Source organism: Anas acuta, chromosome 2, assembly GCF_963932015.1.
Source record: "Anas acuta chromosome 2, bAnaAcu1.1, whole genome shotgun sequence".
NCBI lineage: Eukaryota > Metazoa > Chordata > Aves > Anseriformes > Anatidae > Anas > Anas acuta.
Window position 1 is genome coordinate 39,059,388 of NC_088980.1, and position 13,043 is coordinate 39,072,430.

A 13,043-nucleotide genomic window follows, 5' to 3' on the forward strand; every position below is an offset into this window, starting at 1 on the left:
CATTATAATGCAAATTTGGTGCCCACTAACTGCCAGGATAGCTGTCTCTGTGCTCTGCTTCTGGGATAGGTCTAAGGACACTGCACTAAGGATTATTTATTGTTACAGTAAGGCCAAGTGGATAATGCTATACCTCACAGGAGGAGCTCACAGGAGCCTTTTGGACTCAAATGGTAAAATTTGTTCTCCTTCCTTCATTGTGCAAACTAAAGATATTGTTTAAGCCGATAGGTATTCCAGATTTAAATAAAGACAGTGAGACTGTGGGTGTACAGTCAGTGTAGTCTAAGGCCCTAACAAATAAAGCAGCTGAAAGTGAATTTTGGTCAGGGAAAGCTTAAGCTGTTCATGACATGCTTATTCCAGCATCCATAAAGTAATACAGAATGGTCCCTTAGGGGGGCCCAAATTGGACTCTGGTAATGAAAACCTAGGCTTGATTCCTAGAACTACATTATTGCAGGTAAAGTTCAGCTTTCTTTATGTGTAAAACACTCCATTTTATTTATTTATTTATTTTTTATTGCTCAGTTCTGCAAAGAAGCTATAAGCCTCTGTATTCATATAAGCCTATACAGTCAGTCAGCACATGGAAATACCTCAGAACAAAAGTGATTTTTGATGTATCTTCTTCAAGCACTGTGCAGTTTTCCTGGGGTCTCAGCACATTGTCCCTCCAAAAGGCTGTACGAGTGACAAAAGTGAAAGCATAGGGTCTCTGCATCACCAAGACAGGTGTGGATAGCCATTCATGGAGGCATGTGGAGCTCCTTCTCATATAGGTACCCTTCCTGCTGCTGTCGTAAGAAAAAGAAAGAATTCTAAGTTGCCCCAAAACAGCATGTTCAAAGAAATGCACACTTTGCTTTCTCATGGGTGGGACCTGGTTAGTAATCTATTTGTTAGAGATGCAGTTTACAATTAATGCATTTCCACAGTTCCTTGCAACCAGGTGTCAAGAAACTTTTGAACTCTTGCTGTTTACTGGTTATAGTGATAATCTAACATTAAATTTTATTTTACATATTTCATTCACAGAACATCAGCTGTAATGGCATCAGTAAATTCCATGTTTGTTTTTATCTTTATCCTCTACTAGCAGCTATTGTCAAATAGACTTCTCAACAAAAATGGAAATGATTAAGATAAAATATGTGATATACATTTATTTGATGACTTTTCTTCAACCTCAGGCTAAACTCCTTATCAAAAGCAAGTGCCTATAGTCAGATTTATTGATTTGTGTTTGACGCTGCTGGAAAAATAAGATCAAATCCAACAGAATTTGTTTGACAACTTTGAATCTACTCTTCTAATGTTTAAAACATAGGTTATACATACTGTCAGGCACATTTAGAAAATTTTACTTCAGTCTGAGATGAAGACAGCCAAATCATCAAAAATCTATCTCAAGATTTATCTCTGTGTTGCTCCTGTTTTTGTCAGTCTTTCCCCCTTCCTGTACCTTTAGAAACGTATTGTTATTCAGTCTATTATATTTATTCTGATGAGAATGAGTCCGTGCTTCTGTGCACTGATAAAAGCTACACTGAAAGGGGAATTACAAAAGCAATAGCTACAAATGTAACAATTAATTGTATTCTGATATATTTTTTCTATTTTTTTGATTAAAAAAAAAATCAGAAAAACATACATTAAGGACCTATACATTAAGGGGTTTCTGCAGTCATTCTGTGAATTCTCTGCTAATTTTCTACCTATTTTCCTTTTCTTAGTATCACAGTATCCTGAGCATCCATCTTTAACACATCTTCTCAGGGCTGTTCTGCTGTCCTCCAGACCATCTTTCCAACATCTCTGTTGATGGGGAAGATGTTTTGAGACACAAACTCTTTCCACATTTCCTTCTTTGCTTTTCCAAGTAGTTTTCTATCAAAGTTCATTTCACAAACAAACATTTTACTGAATGACAGTCCTATGGAAATCCATGCAGTTTAAATTTTATCTAGTGATTCCTTAAACATTTATCTTCTGCATGAAAAGTGGCTGGACCCCATTTAAAAGTCATCATTTATCCAACTGTTTCAGTAGATAATTACTTCTACCACAAAGGGAACATATCTTCACTATTGCAGTGTCTTTTGTAACAAAGATGAGACCTTGTAGTCCTTTATTTAATTACTGTGCATTTAGAATAAAGCTACTTTAGTCCTTTTTTTTTTTTTTTTTTTTTTTCTTTTTATGGCTCTTTGGTTCGTTACATTATACAGTATTATTTCCCATGGAACCCTAATAGAGACATTTTCTATCTCCTCCTTCTCATGGATCAATTATGAGGAGGCTGAAACACTCTGTCAGTCAGTCTTTTTTTATTATTATTTTTTCTGTTTCCCAATCGTACCGAACAATGAAGGGAAATACATTTTTTTTTTCAGATACTCTCTGTTGAATAATTATTTTATTCATTACTTGTAGTGTCTTACAGACAGCTAATGCAGAAGGGCAATTGTGCAGAACAGAGTACAAACAGAAAGTAAATGAGTCCTTGCTCTGAAAAGCCTGTGATTTTAAATAAACAAAGTGAAAGCATGAAGCCAGGGGCAATGGTGCAACATTGAGGACAAAGTTATGCCACAAATATGCAAAATAAGATGTCACTGTAATTAAGAAAGCTGCTGTAATACATGTTACTTTTATGCACAAGATGCAATGTACCCACTGTGCTGTGCGTTGCAGGTAAACTTGGTTTCACTCTACGTGTAAATCAACTTTATCCAGAAACTGGAGCCACAAGTGTAAGATGCTAAATAGAGTTAATCTGCTCTGGACATCCTTAGAGCAACTAGACCATTTTCAGTTCAGAACTAGCTTTTATCAGGCTGGCTGTAATGTAAGCAGAACAAGTTTTAGATATAGATATTCTATAACATAAAATTAAATCAGACAGCAAACAATCTCCAGTCCAGCCTCCTCTCTAGGTGTTTCTCAGTGTGGGGACAGTTGATAGTCAGAGTTTACACATTTTAAAATGTAAGTTTCCAGCTTTTATGTAGGACTAAATTTCTCTAACACATTTGGATGCTAAACTCTTACGGAAAATGACACCTAAGTAAGAATGAGAAGCTTAAACACCACCAAGGATTTTAAACTAAATCTTTGGGGACTTAATCTCATCTTGGCTGAACCAATTTAAAACCAAAAAAGTTGGGTTTTGGTCAGTCTCTACAACCTGGACCAGATTTCATAACACTGGTTTTAATGGAATATATTCCATTTATTGCTTTGTATGCTAGTCTAGTAATTATATATCAAAAAGAAAATGAAACCTGAAGCATGTTTTTTACATTAAGTGGAACTGTCTCTTTATTTTGGAATTTCTCAACAGATTTGGTAATTGAAAATGTAAAATGGAGGTGGTGTAGATTTAACTTTTTTATTAGATGTTCAGAGCAAAGATCTTGGATTTGGCCAGTCTCTAAGTAGAGCTGCTTTGCAGGATTTAACCTAGGAAATTTTACTGAAAAGACTTGCAATATCAGTCTGCAACAATACCTTTAATTCACACCTCAAACAATTCCTACAATTTCTGTGACCACCTAATGAAAAGAAGCGTTCACAGATCTTGGGGGTTCTGGTGGATGAAAAGCTTGACATAATCCAGCAGTGTGCACTCGCAGGCCAGGTCACATCCTGGGCTGCATCAACAGAGGAGTGGCCAGCAGGTCGAGGGAGGTGATTGTCCCCCTCTGCTCGGCCCTAGTGGGGGCCCACTTGGAGTGCTGTGGTCATCTCTGGATGACCCTGCACATGAAGCATGTGGATCTATTAAAAAGGACATTATTGCAGATTTTCAGTGCGTAAAGGGGCCTTATAAAAAAAGACAGAGAACAACTTTTTGTTTGGGAAGATAATGATAGAAAAAGGGGGAATGGTTTAAACTAAAAGATGGGCGATTTAGATGAGATGTTAGGTGGAAATTCTTCACTGTGAGGGTGGTGAGGCACTGGAACAGGTTGCCCAGAGAAACTGTGGATGCCCCGTCTCTTCCCTGGAGGTGTTCAAGATTGTGTTGGATGAGGCCCTGGGCAAACCTGATCTAGTGGGTGGCATCCTTGCCCATGGCAGGGGCATTGGAACTGGGTGATATTTAAGGTCCCTTCCAACCCAAGCTGTTCTATGATTCTATGGAATCTTATGCACACTCAAACTCCAAAAATGTAAGGCTAAGCTCCAAATATAAATCACATAGTAACACAATAGTTTAAATGTATCCCTTAACCAGTATTTTCTATGGAGAAATGCTTAGTACTAACTAGCATAATATGAATTACAAGGTGCAAGTGGTAGCCAGTTTTAAGACCAGCATCTTGTTGTAGAGGATTCACTACTCAGTTATAATGACATTGATTTAAAAGCAAGGATCTATAGAATGTACTTAGAAGTCCTTTTTCTTGTGAAACAAACAAGCAAACAAAAAAAGAACAAACAAACAAAAACAACAACAAAAAAACAAACCACACAAAACCAACCAACCAAAAGACAAAACAAAACAAAACAAAACAAACAAACAAACAAACAAACAAAACAGCAGCTAACTTCGACTGTCAGGTGTTAATAGCTACTTGTCTCATTGAGGTTTTATGTTATTGTCATGCTGACTGAAGTTTACAGCCTTTAGCAATTAGATATTTCCTCCTCATGTTTGACATTTTTCCAAGAGAAAGCCTACAACAGGTATAGTTCTTCTACTGTCAGGCCCACTTAGATCTGTTTCTGTTGGCTCACCCATCCCTGGATTGCATATTGTGGCTTTTTGATGTCCTTAGTGTGAGTGTCCTGTCCTGTGGGTACTCAGCAAAGGCTTTCAGCTTGGTGTATTATTATGTTGCATTACCAGCACTGCAGAGCACGTGAGAGTTAATTGACATTCTGACTTTCTAAAGGAAATTATAAATTATGGCTGATGTAGTTTGAATTAGGTTGAAAGATGTTGGTTCAAGATATGCTTTTTTTGTTTTATTTTTTTTTTCTAGGATGTATCCATGAAACCGTAGTGAAAATAATGCATTTTCATAAAAAGAACTAATATATATATATATTAATAATGTTCTTTGATTATCCTGACAGGTTACTAAAACATCATTCAAGCTAAAACATCTATTGTAAGGTGGCTTAAACATAGAGTCTTTTGAATGCTTGAATTTAAGACCAGTGACTTAAATATTGTAAAAAGGATTGTGATTTTTATGTTAATCTCATTTTGTTGCTTTAATATACTTCTGATAAATAAGATAAGTGAACTTCTATATGAATAGCTATTAATTTTCAATTCTCCATGCAGTATGTTCCTCTGCATATAAACCACATACAAATTAATTTAAAAGTTCAGTACACCTACTCATGAGTTTCATTAACTTGCATAATTATGCAGTAGAGATACCACAGTAGAAGATAGAACTAAAGCTGACAGTACACATCAATAATTTAACATAAAATGCGTTATAAGGAATTTCTAATTGTCTCCAAAACCCAAGTGTTATAAATGAGGAAACTTAGAATTAGAATTATATTTTAAGGAGCTATTAACCCATTAAACTATAACAATACTATAAGATGGGCACACAAATATATTTGGACACGAAGTTATATTTTCCTATGACAATTTTAGTATAATAACCCTTATCCTGAAGATTTATGAACAATCTTGACTTTCTGCATTATGAATAGCCCTTTTGACTTCAGTGGGAGTACTCATGGTGCTTAATAATTAAGCATCTGCATAACCCTTAGAAGAATCTTGAGGGGAAAGTGATTTTCTTTAAAACATAAATCTTACATAACTATAAGGCTCTGTGTCAAAAATCTAAGGTGTTTTTAGGACTTTCTCCTTCTCCTGCCATTAGTGAAGTTTGTTCTGGGCTCTTCACGATGCCACTATGCTATGTTGGGTCAGGAGCAGAAACCAAGCTTGATGTCTCACCTTGAGGCCTATAAATAGAAGTTGGAAAGAGGTCACACAAAAGGCTTACCCTTCAGAATTGGCCTTCACATTTCTATATTGTAATGGCATTTAAGTCAGAAGTAGAATTAAAAAGATTGGAAATAATCCATCTCTCTAAAGAGATATCCGTAAGTTTTTTAAATATATGAATATCATCAGAACATTTAATTATTTTCTAGGTAGATACAGATCAACACATATAGATAGCTGTGATGTTTGATAAAACTGCAGCTGAGCTGATAAATTTATTTCTGTAACTACTGCATCAGTCGATTATAACCTTGAGGAATTCAAAGAAAATCTTGTGACATCAGTGAAGTTGGCTCATGTTATTTCCCATTTCTGCTATCAGTGTTATCGTGACAAGAAACATAATTTGTGCTATTTCCCAATTTATTTACATTTGTTATCTTGAAAAAGTATTAGTTGTGTCACCAATTTTTCTGTACATCCTATGCATTCTAAGTAACAAAGCAATGAGCTGATGCAGCAATGTGGGAGGACCTTGTTTCCCAGGGTCTAATAACAAAGGCTTCAAATGAAATGAAGCAAAGATATCTGCAAAAACAGACTTGCAATGAGGACAGTGGATACACAACCAATGTGTATCCATTCTCTGGACAGATTTTCTACTGGAAAGATATGTTAGCATCACAAATGACAGTACTACAATTGTCAGTAATTGGCGTTCCTGTGTGTTCCCAGTTAAAAGACTGCAATTTAGAGGGATGAAAACTGCACAAAACAAAATGTGTCCCCTCATATAGAAGTGGTTTCTCTAGGCACTGAGGAATTGAAAGGGTAGTATGTGAAGCTTGAATTGTATCTAACTCTTCTGGTGATAAAGATGTCTTTCTCATAGGCTAGAAATAGTTCATGAATACACAGTTCATTTCAAATGAGGATGGGAAATTCTGTATCTTCATATGTGTCTTATAAAGAAAAGCAAGAACAGGAAACCTCTTTTGGTGAAACATTGTTTCTTAGTCATGCTATAGATAAGTGTGTAAGATTGTGGATCCATGGGTTTATTTTTCCTTTGCATGGTGTCTGTTGTGCTGTGCAGTTCATTGCCCACAGAGAACTGTTTCAAGGCAGAGCCTGAGCTGGAGCTACTAGTGATAGATGAACAGACTAATTTTCTAATTTAGAAGTTGAACTGGGTGCTCCCTTACCTAAAAATATCTGTATCCTCAACTATATAGCAGTCTGTGGCAGACATGACCCAGAGATACCTCTTTACTGGTCATTTGTGGTGTGTGAATCATAAATTATGTGAACTATGGATACAAATCAATGTTGGCAATAACAATAAAGAGCTTGTTGAACAGCAGTAATTTATATATACTTAGGAAGATTGCATAACATCATTAATAACTGCCAACATGACCAGTAGATAACAGAAGATAACTTTATCCTCGGGTAATGCTGTCTAGCAAGAGCCAGCTTAAACAAGCCTCAGTCAAGTGAGGGGTATGGTAGATATGGGAAAATATTGCAGTGTTGTCATACTGTCTGGTAATGATGAAAGGTTATCAGAAGGATGTGGGGTCATCAGCTTTTACCCTGGAGAAGCCTTCGATGAATGCCAAGTTCTTACAAATCACACACCCTAAAGCAGCCATTATTATGGCAATGACAGAGCATGAGAGACAAGATTTGTCCCAGTCGCCTCTCCAGTGCAGTCTGGTGACTGAGGCTGTCAGAGCAGTACCAGGGACCATCACTAGATAGTCCTCACACTGCAACAAAAGGAGGACCCACTGAGAAAATATGAAATACTTGATCCAGATTCCATGAGGTATTAAGTAGTTGCAGTGGCAAGGTCAGATCCTAATGGAGTAAGAAGTTTTGTTAAATTAGTTGATTAAACTAAGAACATTTCCTGTTTGAAAGAGAGTGAGATGTTGGCCATTTTAGCGAGGACCTCGTGCAGATCGACTGCAGTGAAGGCTCCTGGCAGGGAGGCGTATGGAGCCAAACCCTAACCCCCAGTAACACAACACAGAGCCCTTTGGTCAGAGCCACAGCCCTGGCCCCACACCGAGCAGGCAGGAGCTGTGCTTGTGCCACTGCAGGCCCTGACGTTTTATTCCATCAGGGGCAGCACACAACCCCTGATGGAATAAAAGCAGGCCCCAGGGCAGGCAGTTAGGCCAGGCATTTAGGCTGTGCAGGCTGTTCAAGCAAGGCAGCGGGGAGGATGGGGAGGATCCTCTCCTCCCTTTCCCACCACCCTTTCCCTTACACTCCTCTCCTCTGGGAACTCTGCCTCTTAAAAGTTATAATTCACCATGGTGGGCACCCATTGGCAGCGGCTGGGCCGAGGCAGCGACCTGAACTAAGGGGACACAGCCACCCTGGGCTCAAGTGGGCACCCAGGTGGATCCTCTGTGGGGTAAAGTGGCAGTCCAGTCTGGAGACTGTGGGAATCTCTGGAATCTGGAGGCCCCCCTGGGTCCTGAGAGAGGAGAGGGCTCTCATAGGTGCAGGTGTTCCCTGCTCAAGGAACTGCTCGAGTGGATGGCCAGGCTGCAGCAAGAAATGGGCAGCCTGAGGGGCTCCTGGGAGTCTCTGAGGGAGACAGATAGGAGGTGTCAACCTGCCCCTACTGAGGCCCAGCAGCCCCCTCTTAAATCCCTGCAAGGGGTAGTGGCTGATCCAGCTGCTCACCTGCAGGACAGAAGGCTTGACTGCTCATGAGAGGAAAGGGGCTGGGCCCTCCTCTCTGCTCAAAGCAGAAGGAGGCGTCTGTCCCCAACACCCATGGTGCCACCAACCCCCATGGTGTCACTGGGTAATAGATTCAAGGTTCTTGGGCAGGAAAAGGATGACAGTATGGACCGTAGTCCAGACAGAGGGATTTGGTCAACCTCTTTTCAGTGGTTTGTGGGGACAGGACAAGGGGCAATGGTAAAAAAAACGGAGCACAGGAAGTTCCGCACCAACACACAAAAGAACTTCTTCATGGTAAGGGTGACAGAGCACTGGAACAGGCTGCCCAGGGAGGTTGTGGAGTCTTCTCTGGAGACATTCAAGGCCCATCTAGATGCCTACCTGGGCAACCTGCTCTAGGAAACCTGCTTTGGCAGGGGGGTTGGACCCAATGGTCTCTTGAGGTCCCTTCCAACCCCTACAGTTCTGTGATTCTGTGAAAGAAAAGTCCTAATCAGCAAGGCTGAGAAGCATGATGACAGTCTGAGTTATAGACTAAACATAAGATACTTTTTCTTTGACTCTCATGTCCAGATGATGAAAAAGACAATAAATATGTGGCTGTAGTGAATGTATGTCTTCAGCAAATATAAAGTACTAGTGTTGAGTACAAGAGGAAGAAGAAAATGAAAATTGACTTTTTTGTCCCATTATCTCTTTTCATCTCATTATCTTCATTTCATTATCTTTTACTCTGACAATCACAATAAATAAATAAAAAATGACAGACATTCCTGCTCAACAGATCAGAAACACAACATTTATGATCTAATACATCACTCACTTCATTTCTTTCACTGTAAATAGACCATTAAAAATGCTGGTTCTTTAGTCAAAATTGTTTGATGCTTCTCCAGTCTTCACAATCCCAAAGAAATTTTCACAGCCTCTTGACCTCTGTGCAAACCTCACTGGAAGGGTGTGAATCCACTGTGATACTTCTGAAAGATTGAGGATATACAAAGTATTAAATAATAATAATAATAATAAAATAATAAAAATGTATTTTATCATTATCTGACAGGGCTGAGGAATGGAAAGGGGAAGGGAAGAGGAAAGGGATTAACAATAAGGGAAAGGAAATCTAGCAGGCATAGAGATTCTGGGCTTCATACTCAGTAAGGGATGCATGTAATTTTTGTTGGCAACCAAAGATCTCTTATGTAGTGTTTCTCTCATAGAGTCACTCTGTATAGATGTGTTCAGTTCAAGATGAAAGCCTCTGGGTGGAGTTAAGTTGTCCTAAACCCTTCTTCAGCATTTAAACCCTTTTCTCCACCTCACATAGACTAATATATAGCCATTTATGTGTTTAACTAAAATATCTACTGTAAACTGCAGCTGTCCTAAATATGCTCTGAGCAGAATTTGGAGCACACATAAACAGAAATCTCTGTCACAGCTAGTGAAGTCCTCCAAAGTCCTTAGGGAAAGGGGGCACACAGGTGTGAAATGATGAACCAGGTTTACCTTTCATGACCACTTCAGACCACGGTCTTTTTGACAGTCTCGGGGACTTCCATAGTGGGTTTGACTCATGGCTAAAAATATTTTCTCATCTGAAACTAAAGTTGAAAAAATTATCAGCTGACACTTGAGATCTCTTTTTTTTTTTTTTTTTCCCGTTGCCTAAGGTACTTCAGAAATTACATAAGCCATAAGAAAAATCATGTTGATAGCACTGCTGATGTGAAATTAAAATTTCTGAATATTTGAAAAAAAATAATGTGTGACTTACTGGTCTTTGGTTGGATCATTGTCATGTTGAGACAGATATGTGCAGAAATGTGCCCACAATGCCTCTAATTGCAACAGCTGTTATTGCCCCATTCTGTTTAACATCTGCTTCAAAGCAATAATCCCATTGATGGCTCTGATATATCTGCCAGCTGTTCCTAATAAAACAGGAGAGTTACAACCCTTTTAAGTGACAATCATTCAAGATGCTCCATAATTGCATAACTGCATAGAAGAATGAGTTTTTTTTCTGAAAATGATCAACTGAATATTTCAATTATTTCTGTAGAATGCTTTCTTTTCTGGATGACTGCTCTGATATGGAAAAAATAACCAATAAAACCCCCAAACCAACCAAACAACAACAACAACAAAACAATAACCACAAACAAAAAACAAGCAAACAAAAAAAGAACAAAACAAAACAAACAAACAAACAAAAAACCACATTGTTCACCAAAGTTTACTTAGTTACTTTCTAAAGTAAATCATGAGGGGGACTTAAAGATATCTGTACTATAAAACCAGAAATTTCAAAGACTCATAAACATTGTAGCTCAACTGGGCATTCATCTGGCAATTTATTCTAAACTCCTGAAGGAATTTTTGCTGTTCTTCAGCAGAAATGATGAGTTAAATATATTGTACATAAAAATAAAATTAAAAATAAAATAAAATAAAAATAGAAGAATAAGAAAACAGAGGAGATAATCTCATTGCTTCTTTTAAGAAAAATGTGTCCCTAGAAAATCTGTGCACCCAGGTATTTTTACTCTGAACTGGTAACTGGACATTTCTGGAACACTGAAGGAAGGCCCCTCCATCATACAATAGTTCTCTCTTTATGGTAGTAGTGTTTACAAGAATGTTATGGTTGCCTTCCCATGAGACCAGAAGATCTGGATAATTGTCTCACAAGTGAAAAATTTTTGCCTCTTTGGCTATCAAACTGTAGTCTGTGGACTAAAGGCAGCATGGGAAAGATGATAGAAAGAAGTCTATTGGTAGCAGCTGTCTATATTTTTAGATGGTAACCTGTATCTCAGATTTAAATGTGTGCAAAGTAAAAAAGTGTTTGAAGATATTGCTGTATTATCTTCTTACAATTGCCTATGTGCAGTCAAAGGACAGCTGACTTTTGGAAGAGGTCTCCAACTTGGCACAAATACTTTATTGAAATGTCAAATATATCAAACTTTTCCATAAGAGCCACTTGTCTTGTGTGTCTGAAAGAATTCTGCTTCAGTGTTTTCATGTTTGGTATTGTTCTTGTTTCCCAACAACCCAAAAGTACAATGTAGACAACATAAAATGTTGTGTGTATCCACAGTCTATGTGAAATAAGATGGTTGCAAGCAAGGTGTTTTTTCTCTGAGATAAAAATACATGAATTACATGAAAATGAGGCCAATGAAAAGCAGCCAGGAAAGAGAATTTTTTTTCTTATGTACGGAGGTCTGCAACCCAATCTCATTTTTTCTCAACAATACTGCTGAGAACTGATAGTGGGAGAAACACTTCCACAGTTAAAGAGTCTTAGGGATTGATTAAAAAAAAAAAAAAGACTCAAAATAGCGATCTACACATGGTGTGAAAGGAGGTTATGGAATATTTGCAGTGAGAATTGCAACTGAAAATGAGTTGTCTTAACAATGTTTAGGAAATAATATAATGCTAAAAAATATTTTATTTGAATGCTATCCATTCTGCTTTCATCTATATGTAGACAGAAAATGAGCATTTTACAGATCTAAGGCAAAAATAAATAAATAAATGCATCCAGCATTTCTTATAATAATGAGGAAAAAAAAAAAAAAACAACACAGAGACAAACTGTATTTAATTTTGGTGATACATGAATAATAATAATAATAATAATTAATAATTATAATTAATAATAATAATAATAATAATAATAATAATAATAATAATAATAATAATAATAATAAAAAAAAGCTGCTGAGTGATATTGACTTGAAGGAAAACAAAAGACATTTGCTTTCCAAGCAGATAGTCTTTTTTCCATAAAATACAAGTTCATAGAAGGCAAAAAAAGCATGACAACAGCTTAGCCAAAAAGACTGTCCATACCTGTTCTGTGACAGTGCACTCTCACCTAAGGTCTGCCAGTTTTGAGGATAGTGTCAGAGATGCAGAAAATTAAAATAGTATCATTCCATGTACAAAGTGAACAAATCTACCCACCAAAACAAAAAAGTCATAAACTCCTTATTGAATCAACACATGAGTGATTTGGGCAGTATTGAAAGATAACAGAAATTACCCACCACACTTCTCAGTCTTCACTGTCTGTATTCTATCAAGAAGTTCAAACTTGAAGCTGGCATAAAAGCGAATATATTATCACATATTTCAGTTCTGAAACAAAAATTTAAATTCCATCCAGCTAATGTTCAGATGTTGTACTTATAGGATATGGAGCTCCAGAATAAATCTGAAAATATCACCTGATGGAGTTAGCTTACATATCTATTTGCTTCCATAAAACCATTTGTAATTTTATTGTCAGACAGAAGAATTATGTATAGAAATATTCCAACATGTGGAAGAGCCACTTTACATGACTAAATGCATTGTACTGAAACAGCGTTAGTGGCAAAAGATTTGG

At 37.4% G+C, this 13,043-nt stretch overlaps 1 long non-coding RNA gene across 1 annotated transcript; it reads right to left on the reverse strand.

Moving 5' to 3' along the window:
• Positions 1-9,462: 9,462 nt before the first annotated feature.
• LOC137851696 (uncharacterized) lies at positions 9,463-10,609 on the reverse strand. The gene is made up of 3 exons (XR_011093368.1): positions 10,416-10,609; positions 10,148-10,242; positions 9,463-9,618 (listed from the first exon to the last, which is right to left on the reverse strand). It is a non-coding gene; the product is annotated as an uncharacterized lncRNA (long non-coding RNA).
• Between the last annotated feature and the right edge of the window lie 2,434 nt (positions 10,610-13,043).